The 8,341-nt window shown below is 34.3% G+C and overlaps 1 long non-coding RNA gene across 1 annotated transcript; it reads right to left on the reverse strand.

The window, feature by feature from the left end:
• Window positions 1–2,539: 2,539 nt before the first annotated feature.
• On the reverse strand, window positions 2,540–7,887 carry LOC116584719. The gene is made up of 2 exons (XR_004283300.1): window positions 7,732–7,887; window positions 2,540–5,989 (listed from the first exon to the last, which is right to left on the reverse strand). It is a non-coding gene; the product is annotated as an uncharacterized LOC116584719 (long non-coding RNA).
• Window positions 7,888–8,341: the final 454 nt, after the last annotated feature.

The raw sequence follows: 8,341 nt of genomic DNA on the forward strand, positions 1-8,341 counted from the left end.
CATGATTCAGCCTCTATGTAGACATACTGGGCTTTAGGCTAGCAAACTCTTCCTTTGAGGATCTGAATCAGGCAGATCTGCACCCTTCCAAGTTCCCTGGTCAGAGTGCACCCCTGATTAGGTTCTGCAGATGAGCAGATGTGCTCTTTGGGATCACTACTTGGGCACTTCATGTATCAACTCAGTCTGCCAAGATACAAGTGCTGGTTGTTAGAAATCCCTCCCACTCTTCTCTATGGCAGTCAGATTCTCAGTGATTAAGCCCCACAGATTCTCTTGCAATCTTCATGATGCAAGATCAGAGTGAGGGCTCCCACAAAGACCTGCAAGTTCTATTTTCCTACTGGAAAAAAAAGAGGCTCAAGGAAGACCACTGTGTATGGTACTATTCTATCCTGGGAAAGTGCAATGCAGTCAACATGTAGCTCTTTCTGTTATCCTTCTAAGGCAGTTTGTCTTGGTCTCTGAGGTATAGGGGTATGCTTCAGCCTCACCCCATGTTCTAGAATTCTCTCAGTGATATCTTGTTCTTGAACAGATATCAGCTATTATTCTTGTGAGGGGAGCAAAACCAGGATTGACCCATGTTGGCATATCGGTGATGTAATTCTCCAAAACACCTAATTTGAAATACATTCTCAGTATCCTTAGTTTCACTGTTGAAATTCACTGTTTCCAAAATCATTAAATAAAGATTTACTTATGAGCTTACTATTCATTGACAATATAGTCAGCTTAATAAAAATTATACTACTAAGATATTAATTTTGAATAATGTGCCGTGACCTTGTATTCCACAAGGAGAGAAGACGTAGCTCTTACCTACCAAAGATGAGTTTAAGGCTTCTAATCTCTTAAAAAATGTTCTAGAAAATTAATTAAATTACTAGCCCACCATCTATGAGAATTATTGAAACAATTCCTCAGGATTTCATTTGGAGAATAAGGCCATAATAAGTCAACTAAAATCCATGAATTTATGCTAGTTGGGAATACACAAAATAAATTTTTGGTTTTTGAAAATACACTCTGTGAACACAAAAGCAGCATGTATGTATCATGCTTATAATGCTAAAAGTATTCTATAATATTGGTAAGCTAAAATTTAAAAGACAACTAAATGCAGAAATAATTACAAATATGTCTCTAAACAATCAAATAGATTTTGCAGTGTAAAAAGAAAAACAATGATTCTTTTGAAACATAAATATCAACAAAATTCTGAAGAAGCTAAACTAAATATTTAAAGAAATTTTTTCTTAAAGGTTCAAGAGGTCTTCCTCATTTTAATCCCATTACTTAGGAAACTCAACCCTATGCAAGACAACAGTAGAAGCCAGGAGACCAGGTTCTAATTGACATTTTACCACTATTTCACTTTGCCACTTAAATCAGTTAAATCTGTCTACACCTTAGCTATCTCCTCCTTAAAATTAGGAAATAGATTAGATGATTTCTATAGTTGTCTCTAGTTTTAAAAGTCTAGGATTCTGATTACATTCTGGCTTGAGACCAAAAATCTTTAGAGCAAGATAAAGGCTACCACTTAATGATGATGTAAACTTTATAGATTATATTCTCACAAACATAAGAGGGGCAAAAGCTTGAAGATAATTGAATGAAAGATTTACACTCCCTCAGAGAGGTACATGACTCATTTCCTCACTTCATTCAGGTCTTGGCCAATAATGCTTAACAAAAAGTCTTTCCTGAACACCCCATGTAACAACCCACCCATTGTTCACTGGACACTATCATTTTTATTTTTCTTCCTAGTACCCCTTACCACTGCGTATTTTACATGTTTAATATTTTGGATGTTTATTTTCTCCACTAATATAAACTTGATGAGAACAGTTTTGTTCTTTCTTAATTCAGAGTAGTGCTGACAATAGAATGATACTTAGTCTACTCAATGAATGTTTGTTGATTGAATGGCTGATGCTTTCAACAATAGGTATATCCCCATGACTGAATCCATAATGCTAGAAAAGTAAGCTGGAACATGTTGTGGAAGGGCTTGTACAACATTCTAAGGCAGAGTTATCCAATAAAACTGTGTGATGATAGAAATATTTTAAATTGGTGCTATCCAATTCAGTAGTCACTAGCCACAGTAGCTTTTGAATATATGAAATGAAGCTGTGATTGAGGAACTTATTTATTTTATTTACTTTTAATTAAGTTTACATTTAAATGTAAAGACCGGAATATGGCTGTGGCTACTCTCTTAAGCTGTGCATTTTCTAAGGAATTTGGAACTTCAAAACCAAAGATCCATGGAAGATCTATAGGAGGAAAAATAATGGGATGAGAATTGTATTTCTGAAAAATAATACTGAAAGTAACATTTAAAATGAATTGGAGTACAGAGAAACTGGAAAACTAAACAGCCAGACAGAAACTGCAAAAATCTGGATGTTAGGGACTGAAGACCTGAATTAGGGCAGTGACAGGATGAATGGAAGGGGAATAAATGACTGGGAAACACTGAAGGGCAAAATAAACAGGACTTTAACCTTTTTTTTTTTTTTTTTTAAATATCTGCATGATCAAAGGTTAAGCGAGAGAGACTATCCATCATGAGTCATGTTCAGATTTCCAGGAAGCCCTCTACAGTTCACTCTTGCAATTCATGCACAATAGGGATGTTAAGAATTCCTAAGTATTCTCCTGCCTTCCAAAGTAAGTGTGTAAAACAATCCACATCTTTCAATCACTCTTACCCAAGTTTTGGTGTCCCTTCTTTATCGGTGGAAAGATACCCACCCCTTTCCTTTTGGGTTGGGTTTTGAGACTTTAGAGGGCTTTCTAGTACAAGTACCATAACTCCTAGAGCATAGAACAAGGATGAAATAATAGCAACAACTGGCCTCAGAAAGAAAAAAGGAAGAGGGGTTTATGGAGAAGAAGAAGACCAGTTTTTTACCAAACTATGCTGAAGCATGTGCATTTCAGCTCATTCGGAGTCTGCTTCTGAAACTGTTCAGGAATCAAGAGTTCTCATGATTCTCCCCAGGATCTGGCTTGAATACTTTCAAGCAAATGATAGATGTCTTCCCTATCATTCTTCTACACCTCACTCATGAGCCATCTTCTGGCACTGTAGCACCATTCCAGCACCATTGGGACTTCTCTTTCCAGTCATGCCTGAGAAATCTTGGCTCCTTCAACTCCCAGGCCCTTGGCCAGAGGAGCTCTGAGCCAGGATTTTGATGTTTTTTTAACTCTGAATCCATCTTTGCTGCTACAGGTGATTAGAATGAAAACACCATCACTAACAAAAGAACCCAGGTAGCAGAGAAAAACCATACTAGTGTCAAGAAACACTCACTGATAAAAATTCAGATCATTTTGGATACTCTTTAAATCCAAATGCCAAAGTATCAGTCATGGTTCAAAAATCAAATGCATACATTTAAAAAAAAAAAAAAGTCTTTGCTTGCTTGCCTAGTTGGTCAAAAACAAGTCCAACTAAATTCTGTGTCCAATTTAAAGCTGACATTAAATCAAGACTTTTTCTCTCGCACACACACACACACACACACACATATATGTAAAATATATGTAAGCATATACACATATAAATTGAAAAATAATTTAAGATTTAAGATGTTATCAAATAAATCCACTTTGTTCCTCATTCCTGTAGAAAGCCATCTGGGACAAGTAGGCACAGGCTTTTTTTTTTTTTAAATGGAGGAATACATTTTTATTTTAAGTTCACATCTAAACAGTGAAACCCTTTCTATCACAACACAAGGAAGACTTCTCCCACACTGGCAACTGTTTTTATATGGTTGGCAGGTTTCAATGGATCTGAACTCATATGAATATATTCCAACTACTCCACTGGATGAAAGCTCACACACTTCCGCTTTTACAGATGAAGTAGAAAATAACTGTCAGATGTAAGAAGACTAAATAGTGATTTAATATTTCATCAACAAAGAAGCCTTGACCCTTATTTGCACTATTAAAATCTTAATATAACAAAGTCATAAAATGGGACAGTCAGAATTTAGAAGCAAATAAAATTCCTTGGCAGATCAAGAATTCTTGCCACCTGTATCTCAAAGCACAAGGAAGCATACTCTGCGTTCAGGCTCTGTAATAAGCACATTAAAGTCAAAGGTGTATCTATATATCCCAAGCTAAGTAAAAATGAAAAGAAATGCCTGAGGGCTCATGTTCTGAATAAAACTGTCTACATTTTGAGAAATTCCAGTCTCTATGGACTTCTAATAATTACAACAGCAGGAGATTGAGCCAAAGAGACTCAAAGGAAATTGAAAAGCATGATTTTCAGGGAAAACCCCAACACCCAGAATGACAATATAGATTACTTAGATTTCAATCTATATCAACTAGTAAGACAGTGTATTTGTGTTTGGACTACAGCAGCATGATAGAATATAATCCATCTGAGAGACTAGCATATAATAGCCACCTTTTGTATTGTTCTTCTGAACGACAAGTGATTATAATTATAAAGTACAAGAAACTTATGAAAGAATTAGATTTAAAACCTAGGAACTACTAAAAATTTTCAAAATAAGAAATCATACTAAAAAGCAACCATAGGTAAGAGCATGTGCAGAATACTGCTTACCACTTAGTGGCTAATGCTAGTCAAGGTTCAGTCTTATTTTGAATAACTAAATTTTCTTTAGAATTTAGTATTATATGGATAATATAGTAATTTCTAAGAATTAAACAGACAATAAATTATTCATAGCCTTATGCTAGAAGACAAATGAAGATTAGAAAATCTCAGAACTGTGAGCATATTTATCTGAAGGTACTATATTGAACTATACACTATATTTTAGTTTTTTTCTTAAAATTTATCAATTAATTACTATATTTTCATCACTTTGTTAAATAGGGTCAAAAGATAGATATTCCCATTTTTTTTTTTTAAGACTTCCGTTGCCTATCCCATAACCTCAGAGGTATAGCCTTCATCATTGATTTGGATCTAGTAGAAGAATCTGGAATTACTGTCTGTTTTTAAAGAATAATTCCTGAGATACAAGGTTAGAACTTATCCCATTACAAACACCTAAGTGTGATTTTCAAGGTTTTAAAGCAAATAAAACTGTATTAGCTTAACGAGAAATAAGTATCCTCTTAGGAATAAACTTTCAAAATGGCAACCATAGTCAAATCTATTGCCGACAAATGGTAAGTGAACTTCTCTAATTGGATCTTTTTTCTTGTCTTGCCTATCTTGCCCTTATTTCACTGATCTAAAATACTTGCTAAAAAGCAAACAAGGAAGAAAGTCTATTTGCTAAGCAAGTTGTCCTCGAAAGACTCCCTATGACTCACCCCAAAATTCCTCAAAGAAAAAGAAAATACATTAACTAACATGTAAAACAACAGGAATAACTTTTAAAAAGATTATAAATGTAAATAATTTTACTTGAATATGGATAAGGGAAGAATGCTCATAGGGAGAAATTTGGAAGTAGTTTAAATTAGAGCAGGGCTCTTTCACTTATTTTTAAATTGGCAATGTCATATAAAATATGTGAATTTGTAACTTTAAAGTTTGAAAATGCATTTAAGGAGAGACATCAAAGGAGTCTAAAAAAATGAGAGTTGAGCACATATTTTAACTCATAATTTCCTAATGTGTCCTTGAGTATATTACTGCCATTCAATCTCATAATTTTCATCAGTAATATGATTATAATTATATATAAATATATATTTGTAGTTTTCAAGAGATAATTGAAATGTCATATATAAAATATCTGGTAAAGAGGCAACTTTCCATGTAGTCAGATACCTAACCAACATGAAGTATGACCAACACTGAAATCAGCTGAGGAGATTCTCTATCCAAAAAACACTATCAGAGTAATACCAGTTTCAAACCCAGCCCATTTTTATCCATACTTACTAGATAGCGAAGGCCCACTGTAAACAAATCTCCCAAGAAGATGAAAATGAGCAAATTAAGATCTTCCTCCAAGTTAACCTAGAAAAATCAATATACAAGAAATGTACAACACGCCTAAAAGTGACAGAATTGCTCGCAATAAGCAAGACTTGATTATAACCTAAAAATACCACCATCTCTAAAAAAGGAAGTGTCAATCAGAAAAGGTTTGGTTGGTCAAAGAAACACAGACAAAAGGAATTACAAACAGTAGCACTTTTAGGAAAGAATAGAAAGGTTTTTTTTTAAAGCACTAATCTTTATTTATTTATTTATTTATTTATTTGACAGACAGAGATCACAAGCAGGCAGAGAGAGAGGAAGGGAAGCAGGCTCCCCACCGAGCAGAGAGCCTGACACGGGGTGCCCCTAAAAGCTTTTAGGCACCCCTAAAAGCACTAATCTTAAAGAAAAAGATGGACTGAACTGATGTTAAAAGAACTCTTGCTCAGGGCGCCTGGGTGGCTCACTGGGTTAAAGCCTCTGCCTTCGGCTCAAGTCATGATCCCAGGGTCCTGTGATGGAGGCTAGCATCGGCTCTCTGCTCAGCGGGGAGCCTGCTTCCCTTCCTCTCTCTGTCTGCCTCTCTGCCTACTTGTGATCTACTTGTGTCAAATAAATAAATAAAATCTTAAAAAAAAAGAAAACTCTTGCTCATCAAAACATACACAGAAGGAGAACAAGACAACCATTATATGAAAGGAAATATTTACATTACATAAAATAAAAATTTTATTTAAATATTCTGGGCTCCTACCCAGAATAATTAAAAAAAAAAAAAGAAATAACAAGAAAAGATAAATTGGAAAACGGGAAAAAGAACTGAACTGGCAGTTCATAAAAGTACAAATCCAATAAATTTATGATACTCATTGGTAATTAGAGATACTTAAGTGAAAACTGTCATGGAATTGGCTGCACACCTATGAAATTATCAGATAATTAAAATTTCGGTCGATGTTATGGGTTATTAAATATGTGAGAGCAACGGAACTCAAACTGCTGATGAGAGATATATTGCTACAGCTGCTTTGAAAATATGTTATCATCTAGTAAGCATATATCTCACATAAAACTGTGCAGTTACATGAGGATAAATACACAAAAATGTTCATAACAATAGTGTTTTTGATAGACACAAAAATATAACAAACATATGCAATAAAAACAAAATTTACAAGTTGTAAAGAAAACAAATTAACCACAGCCACTCTCAATAATATCTATGATTCCTATACAGTATTAACTGAAAGAAGCATAACACAAAATAAAATATGTGATAATGTTTCATTTATATAAATTAAAAAAATATATAAAACCATTATCTCACTACATGAAAAGCAAAATTTTAAAGAAGAGTAAGGAAGTGATTCACTGTAAGTCAGAACAATTCTAATGAACACAGGGAGAAAATCATTAAAGGAAAACAGTGTACTTTCAGATTGCTGGGAGTGTTCTATATCTTGATATGGGTGGTGGCTACCTAGGTGATCACTTTATAATTACTAATTATATTGTACATTATGTATTATATATTTTTCTGTACTTTTGTTATATTTCAAATTTTTTTAGCATTTTAAAAATTTGGCCATGCCCACTATAATGGATTGAAAAGTGATGTTCCAAAAATCTTCCCACCCAGAACCTCAGAATGCGAACTGATTTGGAATAAGGGTTTTACAAATGTAATTAAGAATCTCTACGGACCATGCTGGATTAAGGTGGGTCCTACATCCAATAACAACTTTCCTTATAAGCCACAGAAAAAAAGAGACACTGACATACAAGAAAGAAGGACTGCAAAGACGGAGGAAGCAACTGGAGTTACACTGTGATATGCCAAGGAAAACTGTTAGCCACCAGAAGCTAGAAAAGGCAAAGAATTCTTCCTTAGAGGCTTTGGCAGAAGCCAACACTTGATTTTGGATTTCTGGCCTCCACACCTTTGAGAGAACAAACATACATCGTTTTAAGCCAGTAAGTGTCTGGTAACTTGTTGCAGCAGCCTGAAGCACTAATACATGCATCCTACAGACAATATTATACAGAGTCCTTTACATTTTGGGCTGTGGAAACAGCCTTGGTTACAATTCTGACTGAATCACTTACAACCCTTGGACAATTCATAATATTTTGTAACCTCAGTTTTCTCATGTGTAAAATGAGAATAATACTATTAACCTTAAAATGCTGCATTAAAGGGTAAACAAAAGCATTTAAAGATCTCAGTACATTAATACATGTTAAGGGCCTGGACAATTACACACATTTATGTAACAGTGGGCCACAAATAATAGCCTATTCTTCAGAGAAGACCACTATGAGATGAGAGATGAATTAAACAATTTTAGTAATACTATAAGATTAAATTAAATCAAGTTGTCTTATGTC

This window comes from Mustela erminea, chromosome 2, assembly GCF_009829155.1.
Source record: "Mustela erminea isolate mMusErm1 chromosome 2, mMusErm1.Pri, whole genome shotgun sequence".
Classification (NCBI taxonomy): Eukaryota; Metazoa; Chordata; class Mammalia; order Carnivora; family Mustelidae; genus Mustela; species Mustela erminea.